Raw genomic sequence first — 14,708 nt, 5'->3', positions numbered from 1 at the left:
ATATGATTGTTTATTTTGGGTGTCTGCCTGGGGTCCCTGCATGATACCTGTCTGTTTCTTGCATTCTGCTGCTGCATATGATTGTTTATTTAGGGTGTCTGCCTGGGGTCCCTGCATGATGCCTCTCTGTTTCTTGCATTCTGCTCCTGCGTATGATTGTTTATTTTGGGTGTCTGCCTGGGGTCCCTGCATGATGCCTGTCTGTTTCTTGCATTCTGCTCCTGCATATGATTGTTTATTTTGGGTGTCTGCCTGGGGTTTCTGCATGATGTCTGACTCTTTCTTGAATTTTTCTCCTGTGTATTTTTGTTTATTTCGGATGTCTGGCTGGGGTGCCTGCTTGCTGACTCTTTCTTGTATTCTGCTCCTGTGTATGATTGTTTATTTTGGGAGGCTGGCTGGGGTCCCTGCATGATGTTTGACTGTTTCTTCTATTCTGCTCCTGTGTATATTTTCAGTCCTGCCAAGTATCACGCATCAAGTGTGACACTCACGCATTTCAGTGCGGTGTTCCGCATCACCGTACTGAAATGCATTTTCTCTCATTTTCCAGACTCCCCTGCGTGCGCCACCAGCGGAGCCTGTTCACTGCTCTGCTGCTCCGAGAAACGTGCTGTGAGTGCCAGCAGCTGCTTGGCTCTAGTCAGACCCCCCAGGATATAGCGGCATGGATTAGCAAATTTAGCGGCACAAAAATGGAAATTTAGCGGCACAAAAATGGAAATTTAGCGGCACAAATATGGAAATTTAGTGGCAATTTTGAGGCATTTTATGTGGCCATTTTTCCTACAACAAACACAGATATCTTAGTTTTTTTCGTTATTTAACAACATGGAGCTATGTATATTTGGTTTCTTTACAATGTAGACACTTTGGGGCAGATTTACAATCCCCTTGCGCTGCTTTTACGCCGCTGTTGCGTCACTTTTGTTACGCAGCGGCGGCGCAAAAGATGCACCATTGTGCGGGGTATTTACTACGTGACGCATCTCCCAGATGCGTCACGTTGCAAAGCCCTGCGCCAGAAGAGGCGTACCATTGCAGGTCAGTTTGTGTCTTGCAATAGCCTTAGAGCTTGGTGCCACTGTACCTGCTGCACTAATGATGGCTATACCTATCGCCCCTTTTATTAGTAAGCATGTTAAATAGTACAGTGTATTTTGAACACGACCTGATGTCCCACCGGATGCCCGTTCGACAGACCTAACCACTAGAGAAAGAGCATCAAAACCGCCAAGTGGTCACTTGTTAAACAGTAGCGAACTGCATGTTGGTACTTGTAGTTTCGTTGCAAAATGTCAGCCTGCAAATCGTCTCCGATTTAAAAGCGGGGACTGGTTGAAGTTGACACCCATGACATGGGGCCACTTGACGCCCGTGTTAAATTTCTCGCCTCTAGGATTTTTCCCATGGCTCACTCCCAGGGGAAATGGTCTGCAATAGGTGAGCTCAACCCTCTGACTTCATCCCTTGTCCAGCACGCCTTTGCAGATACCCCGTCCCGTGTGAGCCTCAGCTCTCTCGGCTGAGTGGTTCTGTCTGTTTTTCTTGAGGGACAGACATCTCTGCACGGCGCTCCGTCTCCAAGCCAGCGAATAGGGTGACCAACTGGCATTGGTGCAAATTCAGGATGGTGAGTATAAAAATTCAGGACAAAGGGTCAAAATTCAGGACACAAATTCAGGACAGGAGCTCAAAATTCAGGACAAAACCTCAGGACAATAGGTACATTTTACAGACACATCAGAGGTCGCGCAATATTATATAAGTAAGCCCAGCCATTTCCAAACATATTCAACCATTTGCAAACCTATCCATCATGTATCCTTCCATCTATCATTTCACTCATCCATCCCTTCGCGGGGGCTATTATAGGCTCAGCAGGAGCAGTGTTATAGGGGCTGGGGCAGTGTCACTCTGAATGAGGTGCATGAAAAGGCACTATACAGTGTTTTTTTATTCTGGGTGTCTGCCTAAGGTCCCTGCATGATGCCTGTCTGTTTCTTGCATTCTGCTCCTGCGTATGGTTGTTTATTTAGGCTGTCTGCCTGGGGTCCCTGCATGATGCCTGTCTGTTTCATGTATTCTGCTCCTGCGTATGGTTGTTTATTTAGGGTGTCTGCCTGGGGTCCCTGCATGATGCCTGTCTGTTTCATGTATTCTGCTCCTGCGTATGGTTGTTTATTTAGGGTGTCTGCCTGGGGTCCCTGCATGATGCCTGTCTGTTTCATGTATTCTGCTCCTGCGTATGGTTGTTTATTTAGGGTGTCTGCCTGGGGTCCCTGCATGATGCCTGTCTGTTTCTTGCATTCTGCTCCTGCGTATGGTTGTTTATTTAGGCTGTCTGCCTGGGGTCCCTGCATGATGCCTGTCTGTTTCATGTATTCTGCTCCTGCGTATGGTTGTTTATTTAGGGTGTCTGCCTGGGGTCCCTGCATGATGCCTGTCTGTTTCATGTATTCTGCTCCTGCGTATGGTTGTTTATTTAGGCTGTCTGCCTGGGTCCCTGCATGATACCTGTCTGTTTCTTGCATTCTGCTCCTGTGTATGGTTGTTTATTTAGGGTGTCTGCCTGGGGTCCCTGCATGATGCCTCTCTGTTTCTTGCATTCTGCTCCTGCGTATGGTTGTTTATTTAGGGTGTCTGCCTGGGGTCCCTGCATGATGCCTCTCTGTTTCTTGCATTCTGCTCCTGCGTATGATTGTTTATTTTGGGTGTCTGCCTGGGGTCCCTACATGATGCCTGTCTGTTTCATGTATTCTGCTGCTGCGTATGATTGTTTATTCTGAGTGTCTGCCTGGGGTCCCTACATGATGCCTGTCTGTTTCTTGCATTCTGCTGCTGCATATGATTGTTTATTTTGGGTGTCTGCCTGGGGTCCCTGCATGATACCTGTCTGTTTCTTGCATTCTGCTGCTGCATATGATTGTTTATTTAGGGTGTCTGCCTGGGGTCCCTGCATGATGCCTCTCTGTTTCTTGCATTCTGCTCCTGCGTATGATTGTTTATTTTGGGTGTCTGCCTGGGGTCCCTGCATGATGCCTGTCTGTTTCTTGCATTCTGCTCCTGCATATGATTGTTTATTTTGGGTGTCTGCCTGGGGTTTCTGCATGATGTCTGACTCTTTCTTGAATTTTTCTCCTGTGTATTTTTGTTTATTTCGGATGTCTGGCTGGGGTGCCTGCTTGCTGACTCTTTCTTGTATTCTGCTCCTGTGTATGATTGTTTATTTTGGGAGGCTGGCTGGGGTCCCTGCATGATGTTTGACTGTTTCTTCTATTCTGCTCCTGTGTATATTTTCAGTCCTGCCAAGTATCACGCATCAAGTGTGACACTCACGCATTTCAGTGCGGTGTTCCGCATCACCGTACTGAAATGCATTTTCTCTCATTTTCCAGACTCCCCTGCGTGCGCCACCAGCGGAGCCTGTTCACTGCTCTGCTGCTCCGAGAAACGTGCTGTGAGTGCCAGCAGCTGCTTGGCTCTAGTCAGACCCCCCAGGATATAGCGGCATGGATTAGCAAATTTAGCGGCACAAAAATGGAAATTTAGCGGCACAAATATGGAAATTTAGTGGCAATTTTGAGGCATTTTATGTGGCCATTTTTCCTACAACAAACACAGATATCTTAGTTTTTTTCGTTATTTAACAACATGGAGCTATGTATATTTGGTTTCTTTACAATGTAGACACTTTGGGGCAGATTTACAATCCCCTTGCGCTGCTTTTACGCCGCTGTTGCGTCACTTTTGTTACGCAGCGGCGGCGCAAAAGATGCACCATTGTGCGGGGTATTTACTACGTGACGCATCTCCCAGATGCGTCACGTTGCAAAGCCCTGCGCCAGAAGAGGCGTACCATTGCAGGTCAGTTTGTGTCTTGCAATAGCCTTAGAGCTTGGTGCCACTGTACCTGCTGCACTAATGATGGCTATACCTATCGCCCCTTTTATTAGTAAGCATGTTAAATAGTACAGTGTATTTTGAACACGACCTGATGTCCCACCGGATGCCCGTTCGACAGACCTAACCACTAGAGAAAGAGCATCAAAACCGCCAAGTGGTCACTTGTTAAACAGTAGCGAACTGCATGTTGGTACTTGTAGTTTCGTTGCAAAATGTCAGCCTGCAAATCGTCTCCGATTTAAAAGCGGGGACTGGTTGAAGTTGACACCCATGACATGGGGCCACTTGACGCCCGTGTTAAATTTCTCACCTCTAGGATTTTTCCCATGGCTCACTCCCAGGGGAAATGGTCTGCAATAGGTGAGCTCAACCCTCTGACTTCATCCCTTGTCCAGCACGCCTTTGCAGATACCCCGTCCCGTGTGAGCCTCAGCTCTCTCGGCTGAGTGGTTCTGTCTGTTTTTCTTGAGGGACAGACATCTCTGCACGGCGCTCCGTCTCCAAGCCAGCAAATAGGGTGACCAACTGGCATTGGTGCAAATTCAGGATGGTGAGTATAAAAATTCAGGACAAAGGGTCAAAATTCAGGACACAAATTCAGGACAGGAGCTCAAAATTCAGGACAAAACTTCAGGACAATAGGTACATTTTACAGACACATCAGAGGTCGCGCAATATTATATAAGTAAGCCCAGCCATTTCCAAACATATTCAACCATTTGCAAACCTATCCATCATGTATCCTTCCATCTATCATTTCACTCATCCATCCCTTCATCCATCCCCTCATCCATCCTTTCACTCGTCTCCATTATCCATCCACCCTTTCACCATATCCATCTGTACACTTATCCATCCACTCTTCATCCCATCCATCCATTCACTCATCCATTCAGCCATTTACCCTTTTACCAATCCAGCCATCCTTTCACTTACTAATCCTTCCACCCATCCACTATTTTAGTCATCCATCCATCCTCCCTTTCTCTCTCCATCGACCCTTTCACTTAGCCATCCTTCCTTCCATCCATCCTTTCACCCACCCATCATCCATCCATCCATCCATCCATCTGTCCTTCCCCTCATCATCCATCCTTTTCCCTCATCATCCATCCATCCATCCTTTTCCCTCATCATCCATCCATCCATCTACCCACCCACTCGTCATCCATCCATCCTTCCCCTCATCATCCATCCATCCTTTTACTCGCCCCCTCATCATCCATCCATTCCCTCATCATCCATCCATCCACCCTTCCCCTCATCATCCATCCTTTCACCCACCCCCTCATCAACCATCCATCCATCCATCCATCCCCACATCATCCATCTATCCTTTCACCTACCCATCCATCCATCCTTCCCCTCTATCCATCCCTTCATCCATCCATCCTTCCTCTCATCCATCCTTCCCCTCATCCATCCATCCTTCCCCTCATCCATCCATCCTTCCCCTCATCCATCCTACCTTTCATCCATCATCCATCCTTCCCCTCACCCACCCATCCATCCATCCATCCTTCTCATCCATCCATCCTTCCCCTCATCCATCCATCCTTCCCCTCCATCCATCCATCTCCTCATCCATCATCCTTCCCCTCATCCATCTTTCCCCTCATCCATCATCCAGCTACCCTTCCACCCATACATCCAGCTATTTACATTTTCTCTCCATCCTTCCCCTCTCATCAATCCATCCATCCTCTCTCATTATCCATTTATTCAATCTTTCATTCATCCATTCACCCTTTCACTAATTCATCCAGCCATTCACCCATCCCTTCACTTACTTACTCGCCGACCTTTCCATATTAATTTTGAGCTGAGCCCTTTTGAGAAGAGGCCCATCAAGAACTTCACCCTCGTTGCAGGGGCCGTTCCAGGACTGGGACAGAAGCCACCCAGGGCGGAGACAGGATCCACCACAGGGGGGGCAAGAGCCATCACAGGTGTAGGTGGACTGGAGCCACAACATGGGGGGACAGGAGCCATCACAGGCGGGGGGGTGGACTGGAGCCACCACATGGGGGGACAGGAGCCATCACAGGTGTAGGTGGACTGGAGCCACAACATGGGGGGACAGGAGCCATCACAGGCGGGGGGTGGACTGGAGCCACCACATGGGGGGACAGGAGCCATCACCGAGGGGAGGGCAGGAGCCATCACAGGAGAGGGAACAGGATCCACCAGGGTGGGCACAGGGGTGGGCATGCAGTATTCTAGTATCATCTTGGGCTCCTCGCCCCCTCCTGCACAAGACAACGAGAAGACAGGCTCTCTGTCCAAAATGCCATCCCCCACTGTGATGTACAGTACTTACAGGAGATACTCTAAGAGAACTGATTGAACTGATTGTCCTCCATACTCTGTTAATCAGTGTGGGTGCGATTGTGCCATTTCTGTATTTTCTTAAATTATAGACTGCATGTTTGAAGAACCGAGGTTTGCTTACAATTTAGTGGAAGTAATTACGCTCTGTAAAGAGAACCACGTGCTGCCTCGGTGTAATCAGGGATGTAATCTGGCCGAGTCTCGGATGTTTGGGGCCCTGGGTAGAAATGGAATGTGTGTGCCCCCCTCTAAATAGCAGAGACATGACACATTCAGGGCTGTTTGCATGTGAATAGATGTCGCAGCTTCTGAACCTGCAGCCCCTCCCTCTCAGTCACCTTCGAAGCACCTCTTAACAGGTCATCAAGGGCTGGAGGTGTGAGTTTTGCCATCCCGCTGTGACGCTTCAATGCTGCTGAGTATCTGAGCAGCTTTGGTGCAGCATCGGAGTGAAGAAGGGAGGTGGGTGCAAACTGTGCCGAATTGTTCGAATGCTCCATGAATGATGTGGGCAGACAAGCGTGGCAGTGAAGGTTGGGCGTGGCGTAAAACTCAGCACTGGATGTCTTTGGCTGCTAGCCCAATTCACAGGCGATAGCCACATGAAGCAGACCCCCCAGGAAATAGCGAAAAATGCTGCGATTTCTACAAAAATGCCGATTTCGCTGGCATTTTTGTAAAAATCGCGGCATTTTTTAAAAAGTGCCGATTTCGTGGCAAATCGCGAAATCGCGATATCCTGGAGGGTCTGTCTAGTTCATAAATTGTTAATCACCATGACTGCTCTCAGCTCTGGTTGCTGAGTGAGAGCGCCAGGCGACAATGTAACAAGCATGCCTGGCTCCAGGCTGCAATTATTCCTGCGTGGCTTACTTTGACACACACTGCTGCCAATAATTAGGTGGGGGGGCTTGCCGTCATGTCCAGAGGAAGAGGAAGTTAGTGAGCACTGAGGCAGAAGCAGCGGGGGACTCAAATCTGAGTATGGGAGTCCTATCGTGGCGTGCTGCAAAGCTCTGTCTAAGTGCGCAGTGCCGCAAATTACCCGCGCAGTGTTGCCACCCCAGAGACCGGCAGGGACTCGACGAGGGTCAGTGACACCAATGAGATTGACCCTCCAGTAAATTAATTTCACTGTCATTGGCAGTGGCACAAGAGTGCCAGGACACACAAACACTGAAGTGTCGACTCAAGGCCGCCCGCCCACCCAGAGAGGCATTGGTGATCGTGGCCGGTGCACATACTCAACTGCAGCCAAGCGGGGGGACGAGGAGTGTGGCAGTGCGGAGTGTAGTGCTAGCACAGGCTGGATCACTGCAGAAAGCTCAGTATTGCTGAGGCCGATGATGGGGAGAGTGCTTTGTAGGGTGTGGTTGGAGTGATGACCTATGACCGATCGTCGCAAAACTTGTTCATTTGCAGTAGCTGTCAGGAGTGGACCCGGTGGCTGTCACTGGCAATTAATATAGCCTTACAGACCACCGTAAAGGGTTATATGGGCTATTATAGTCCCTCTCTACAGCGTTAACAAGGGAGAGGGACTTAAAAAGCCGGTATAGCCCAGCTACGAAGGGCTATAAGGCTACTAGAACATTCTGCCACTAGAGGGCAGACTGTTCTAACAAAAAGAAAAAAGCATTATGGGAGCGCGAGGGGATTGGAATCCCCTCAGGCCCCCTGAAACCTTTGTTTACAGCCAGAGCTGTGAACAAAGAAACATTGGAATGTTGGAGCTCCACGCTTAACCTCTTAAGTGCTGCTGACGGCCAACTGTCGTCACGAGCGCTACCTCCCCATAGCTGCGCACGACCATTGGACGTCCATTCAGCACTAGTTCCAATGGACAGCGCAGCACTGGGGAGGGATATTTGCGAAGCAGCTAAGGTGTTAAACCAGCCATTATCAGCCCGAAGCACTCCATTGTTTTCAATGGAGCTCCCAACATTCCACTGTTCTAATCTTCATTCAAGTAAGCAAGTATATGCCAGTAGCCTTCTGGAGTTAGGGGTATAAATTAAAAACATTCAGGTAAAATTGTGGGTATTGCAGCTCCAAATGTTGTGCTTCAGCTCCTCTGCTTCTTCTGCACATGCGTGACCCACCTGCACTCGAGTCGCAAACACACACTTCCCTCTAGACACCAGTATACCTCTGTCTTACTCTGGCTGAGAACGGGGACATGTGTGACTTTGCTGCAGCTGGCCGAAACACTCTCATTGACTCGTCTTTGACTAGGCCACACTGACTCTCTTCACAATTGCCCATCATGCATCATATACGTTTAAGAAAAAAAAGGTGCCTTTAATGCACGGTCTGAGCAGCAGCGTGCACTCAATCTCTGCAGCTCTTCATGACAGCTGAGACCCTCACCCTGCCCCAACGCCCACCCTCCCCTCCCCCACACACTGCCAGGCTAGGCTGAGTTATAGTTGCCTGTGGGTGGCACTTCATTTGTTGGAAGTGATTTGACAAAAACTCCACTGCTAGTTCTCACTGTTGCAGGAGAGACTTTTCAAAACATACCTTTGAAAAAGAAAACGGACTCCATTACACATTAGCATCAGCCCGGCCCAATGAAGACACCCGGCGCTCATTCTGACAGTGATTACTGAGGCAGCACTTGGCACATGTGAGGGGTGCTGTGAAGGAGCTGAGATGCTGAGGGATAGGCCAGTACGGCTCTCACATTACCCAGGGAAAAAAATGGCACTTTCTCATGTTTGAAGATTCTCCAAAAGCTGAGACATGAGAAACAGGACTATATACATGTTAGACCTGGCACCTTGGCGTGAGTCTCCCTTCCACTTTTTGCTGTTGTCTCTCATATGTTTTGCTGGTGTTAGCTGCTCAGAGCACTGTGCCACTGCCAATCAGTGCCACAGTGCAAGTGCTCCATATGAAAAGTGTATATGTGATTGGTTTCCATGATTGGCTTATTTGGTTTACTGTCAGTCCCCAGTAAAGTGCACCCGGAGTGCCAGGGCTTGTAAATACAAATTCTGCTAGTGGGCTTGCAGCACTGGTTGTGCCACCCACAGAAGCAGCCTTGTAAAATGTGTCTAGGGTCTGCCATTGCAGAACCTGCGTGCAGTCTGGTACTGTCATGCTGACTGCGCAAGTACACCTACTTGTCAGTCCCTAAACCTTCCCTTAACTACATATTAGTCACCCCTTTAGTAGGCCCAAGGGCAGGGTGCATTGTAATCATAAGGTAGGCCACGCCCTGATGTGTGTGGCATGTCCTAATAGTGAATTACAGCCAATTTCGTTTTTCACTATTGTAAGGCTACCTTTTCTCATAGGCCAGAATGGGCTGCTGGAATTATTACACTCGATAATCCCAGCAGGCTCAGGGAACATGGTAGAAAGTCAAGTTTAGTATGCCTGAACTCAGAATATTGAAATACTTCTTTTAGTAAAGTGTATTTTAATATCCTGTGTTGGCAACTGCTACTTTTAGAAAGTTAGCATTTGCTTGCCTAACCATTTCAGCCCGCCTCTGCTCTCATGTGTATCTGCTGTCTGGGTTCTTTGAGTGACAGGGCTAGGGATTACAGGTGGTGAATAGAGGGATTACGCCAGGATGGGTGGGGGGAGTGCCCCTTGACTTTGAATAGGGCTGTGCTCTGCCACCACAATGCTGGCTCCGCCTCCTGGGGAGCGACTGATGACTCTGCCCTGCACCTGGTCCAGGAAGAGGGAAGACTGTCAACAGAGTGCTCCTGACTGTACTTGTGATCACATTGCTGGATCAAACTCCTGCGGAGCGTCTGATGTCCCTGCCCTGCACACTGAAAGGAGAAGCCAGGGCCTGAAAAACAAAGTGCTCAGAGACAGACTGGATTAGGCAAAGGCCCCCCTGGCCTGCGAGAACAAAAGAAATGGTGTATAAAAGTAGGAGCCCTGCTTCTAAGAAATCAGATCCTGTTGACGCCAAGAAGAAACTCTGCCCGAAGAGAAGGACCTGGGAAAGCTGCATGGAGGACTACTATCTCTAATCCTGAGAGACTTGCCTGTGGTGGGTGCCCCACTGCAAAAGGAGAGAGGAAGAAAAGACTGAAAGACTTTTTAATTCAACTTGTGCATCTTGACAATCTCCAAGGGCTTGCTGGTGAACTTGCCCCCTGAACTGCGCCCCAGTAACATTGGGCGCTATCCCCTGGAAGGAAGAACTGTGCTGCCTGTGCCTACAACCCTGATCTAGGAAGGTTAAGTGCGCTGTGAATTCTCATCACGCACTCAGAGAACCTGTGCACCCTGGTCCTCCGACCAACGCAACTTCTGCCCAGCCGCGCCGCACTTCGCACTGTAAAGACCAGCCCCCCGCTGGCCTGAGCATTGTGATTGAGGCTAAGCCAAGCCGTAACTCGCAACGTAAGCTGAGACCCGTCCGGTCCAAGCGCTTCGATCTTCTGGCCCGAGCCATAGCTCGCACAGCAACAACGGACTTTGCTGAAGCACCCCGCGGCTATTAAAGTGAATAGCTACGGCACGCAGTGTGGCCTGGTACGTCCTGGATCTGCGAAATGTACCGCCACTCGCACCACCTGCAGCCGCTTCCCCTCCAGGGTAGAGGCGTACTCTGCGGGTCCGTATGCCCCCACAACGCACCGTTAACGCAGGAGTACCGCGCCTAAACCAGCATCGAGCCGTAGCTCGCATCGCCCTCGTGAAGACATCGCGACGTGGGAGGATTGACCCCCACCACCGTTCGCCTCAAACCCCCACAACAAGAAAGGTACTGTGCCCGTGTTTTGTGCACAGCGCTCAGGACTGAGGAGTCCGTGAGGCGCGCACCCATTGCAAGAACTTGAGTCCCAGAGCGGTGTGCACCGTACCAGTGAGACTCTTCAAGCCTATCTCACTACGGTACGAGTCGCACAGCAGCCCTACTCCTCGTCCGCCTCACTTGTGCTGTACGCATGGTACGCGAGACGCATCAGGTTTAGTGGGAACCTTTCTACATTTACCGTGCAAGACGTACCAGTGCACTACGGAGCGCACCAGCTTGCACGAAAGTCAGCACGAAAGTCAGCACGTCATAAAAATTGCCTAGATTATTGTGGGGCCAATTTTAAGTACTGCAGAGTCGTTTTAGAACCAGTGACACAGTTTTAAAGACTGCACCTGAACTTTAAGAACTGTGGTCTGGTTTCAAAAGTAAAACAAACAAGATGATGGAGGGAATGTTGCACAATGGCAAAACATTCACCCCCAGTCACAGATCTGGGTTTAATCCATCGTTTTTTTTGCTCACTAAGCCACCCCAGTTCAGACATGGCCATATGCAAATCTGTCTTGACCCTGTGCCTCATGGGAACAGTCCAGACCAAACTGTCAAGCCATGTCTTCCCTGGACCGGAATCAAGCATCCTAGGGACGGTTTCTGGCTATCAGCCATCTTCAGCCAGGATAGCTTGACTCCAGTGGCGTAGTGAGCCCGGGACCCACGTCTCGGCATACCCTTCCCACATAGGGTGAACAGCAAAACAAACAAGATGATGGACGGAATGTTGCACAATGGCAAAATATTCGCCCCCAGTCACAGATATGGGTTTAATCCATCGTTATTTTGCTCACCAAGCAACCCGAGTTCAGACATGGCCATATGCAAATCGGACTTGAACCTGTGCCTCATGGGAACAGTCCAGCCCGAACTGCCAAGCCATGTCTTCCCTGGACCGGAATCACGCATCCTAGGACCGGTTTCAGGATATCAGCCGTCTTCAGCCAGGATAGCTTGACTCCAGTGGCGTAGTGAGTACGGGACCCACGTCTGGGCGTACCCTTCCCACATAGGGTGAACAGCAAAACAAACAAGATGATGGACGGAATGTTGCACAATAGCAAAACATTCGCCCCCAGTCACAGATCTGGGTTTAATCCATTGTTATTTTGCTCACCAAGCCACCCTAGTTCAGACATGGCCATATGCAAATCAGTCTTGACCCTGTGCCTCATGGGAACAGTCCAGCCCGAACTGCCAAGCCATATCTTCCCTGGACCGGAATCAAGCATCCTTGGACCGGTTTCTGGCTATCATGGTCTTCAGCCAGGATAGCTTGACTCCAGTGGCGTAGTGTGCACCGGACCCAAGTCTGGGCATAACCTTCCCACACAGGGTGAACAGCAAAACAAACAAGATGATGGACCAAATGTTGCACAATGGCAAAACATTTGCCCCCAGTCACAGATCTGCATTTAATCCATCATTATTTTGCTCACCAAGCCACCCCAGTTCAGACAAGGCCATATGCAAATCAGTCTTGACCCTGTGCCTCATGGGAACAGTCCAGCACGAACTGCCAAGCCATGTCTTCCCTGGACCGGAATCTAGCATCCTAAGACCGGTTTCTGGCTCTCAGCCATCTTCAGCCAGGATAGCTTGACTCCAGTGGCGTAGGTAGCACAGGATCCACGTCTGGGCATACCCTTCCCACATAGGGTGAACAGCAAAACAAACAAGATGATGGACGGACTGTTGCACAATGGGAAAACATTCACCCCCAGTCACAGATCTGGGTTTAATCCATCGTTATTTTGCTCACCAAGCCACCTCAGTTCAGACATGGCCATATGCAAATCAGTCTTGACCCTGTGCTTCATGGGAACAGTCCAGCCCGAACTGCCAAGTCATGTCTTCCCTGGACCAGAATCAAGCATCCTAAGACAAGTTTTTAGCTATCAGCCGTCTTCAGCCAGGATAGCTTGACTCAAGTGGCATAGTGAGCACAGGACCCACGCCTGGGCATACCCTTCCCACATAGGGTGAACAGCAAAACAAACAAGATGATGGACAGAATGTTGCACAATGGCAAATCATTCACCCCCAGTCACAGATCTAGGTTTAATCCATTGTTATTTTGCTCAACAAGCCACCCAAGTTCAGCCATGGACATATGCAAATCAGTCTTGACCCTGTGCCTCATGGGAACAGTCCAGTCCGAACTGCCAAGCCATGTCTTCCTTGGACCGGAATCAAGCATCCTAGGACCGGTTGTTGGCTATCAGCCATCTTCAGCCAGGATAGCTTGACTCCAGTGGCGCAGTGAGCAAGGGACCCACGTCTGGGCATTTCCTTCCCACATAGGGTGAACAGCAAAACAAACAAGATGATGGACGGAATGTTGCACAATGGGAAAACATTCACCCCCAGTCACAGATCTGGGTTTAATCCATCGTTATTTTGCTCACCAAGCCACCCCAGTTCAGACATGGCCATATGCGAATCAGTCTTGACCCTGTGCCTCATGGGAACAGTCCAGCCCGAACTGCCAAGTCATGTCTTCCCTGGACCAGAATCAAGCATCCTAAGACCAGTTTTTAGCTATCAGCCGTCTTCAGCCAGGATAGCTCGACTCCAGTGGTGTAGTGAGCACGGGACCCACGTCTGGGCATACCCTTCCCACATAGGGTGAACAGCAAAACGAACAAGATGATGGACGAAATGTTGCACAATGGCAGAATATTTGCCCACAGGCAAAGATCTGGGTTTAATCTATTGTTATTTTGCTCACCAAGCCACCCCAGTTCAGACTTGGCCATATGCAAATCAGTCTTGACCCTGTGCCTCATGGGAACAGTCCAGCCCGAACTACCAAGCCATGTCTTCCATGGACCGGAATCAAGCATCCTAGGACCGGTTTCTGGCTATCATGGTCTTCAGCCAGGATAGCTTGACTCGAGTGGCGTAGTGTGCACCGGACCCAAGTCTGGGCATACCCTTCCCACACAGGGTGAACAGCAAAACAAACAAGATGATGGACGGAATGTTGCACAATGGCAAAACATTCTCCCCCAGTCACGGATCTGGGTTTTATCCATCTTTATTTTGCTCACCAAGCCACGCCAGTTCAGACATGGCCATATGCAAATCAGTCTTGAATCTGTGCCTCATGGGAACAGTCCAGCCCGAACTGCCAAGCCATGTCTTCCCTGGACCAGAATCAAGCATCCTAGGACCAGTTTCTAGCTATCAGCCGTCTTCAGCCAGGATAGCTTGACTCCAGTGGCGTAGTGAGCACAGCACCCATGCCTGGGCATACACTTCCCACATAAGGTGAACAGCAAAGCAAACAAGATGATGTTCGGAATGTTGCACAATGGCAAAATATTCGCTCCCAGTCACAGATCTGGATTTAATCCATCGTTATTTTGCTCACCAAGCCACCCCAGTTCAGACATGGCCATGTGCAAATCAGTCTTGTCCCTGTGCCTCATGAGAACAGTCTAGCCCGAACTGCCAAGCCATGTCTTTCCTGGACCGGAATCAAGCATCCTAGGACCGGTTTCTGGCTATCAGCCGTCTTCAACCAGGATAGCTTGACTCCAGTGGTGTAGTGAGCACGGGACCCACGTCTGGGCATATCCTTCCCACATAGGGTGAACAGCAAAACAAACAAGATGATGGACCGAATGTTGCACAATGGCAAAACATTCGCCCCCAGTCAAAGATCTGGGTTTAATCCATC

At 49.6% G+C, this 14,708-nt stretch overlaps 1 protein-coding gene across 1 annotated transcript in view; it reads left to right on the top strand.

The window, feature by feature from the left end:
• LOC147725829 (uncharacterized) overlaps positions 1–14,708 on the top strand; it is a 278,179-nt gene that overhangs the window by 232,088 nt on the left and 31,383 nt on the right. The window lies entirely within an intron of this gene.

Source organism: Lissotriton vulgaris, chromosome 3_1 (assembly GCF_964263255.1).
Source record: "Lissotriton vulgaris chromosome 3_1, aLisVul1.2, whole genome shotgun sequence".
Lineage (NCBI taxonomy): Eukaryota > Metazoa > Chordata > Amphibia > Caudata > Salamandridae > Lissotriton > Lissotriton vulgaris.
Note: the sequence above shows the minus strand (reverse complement) of the source record. Positions and strands in the feature narration are given on the sequence as shown.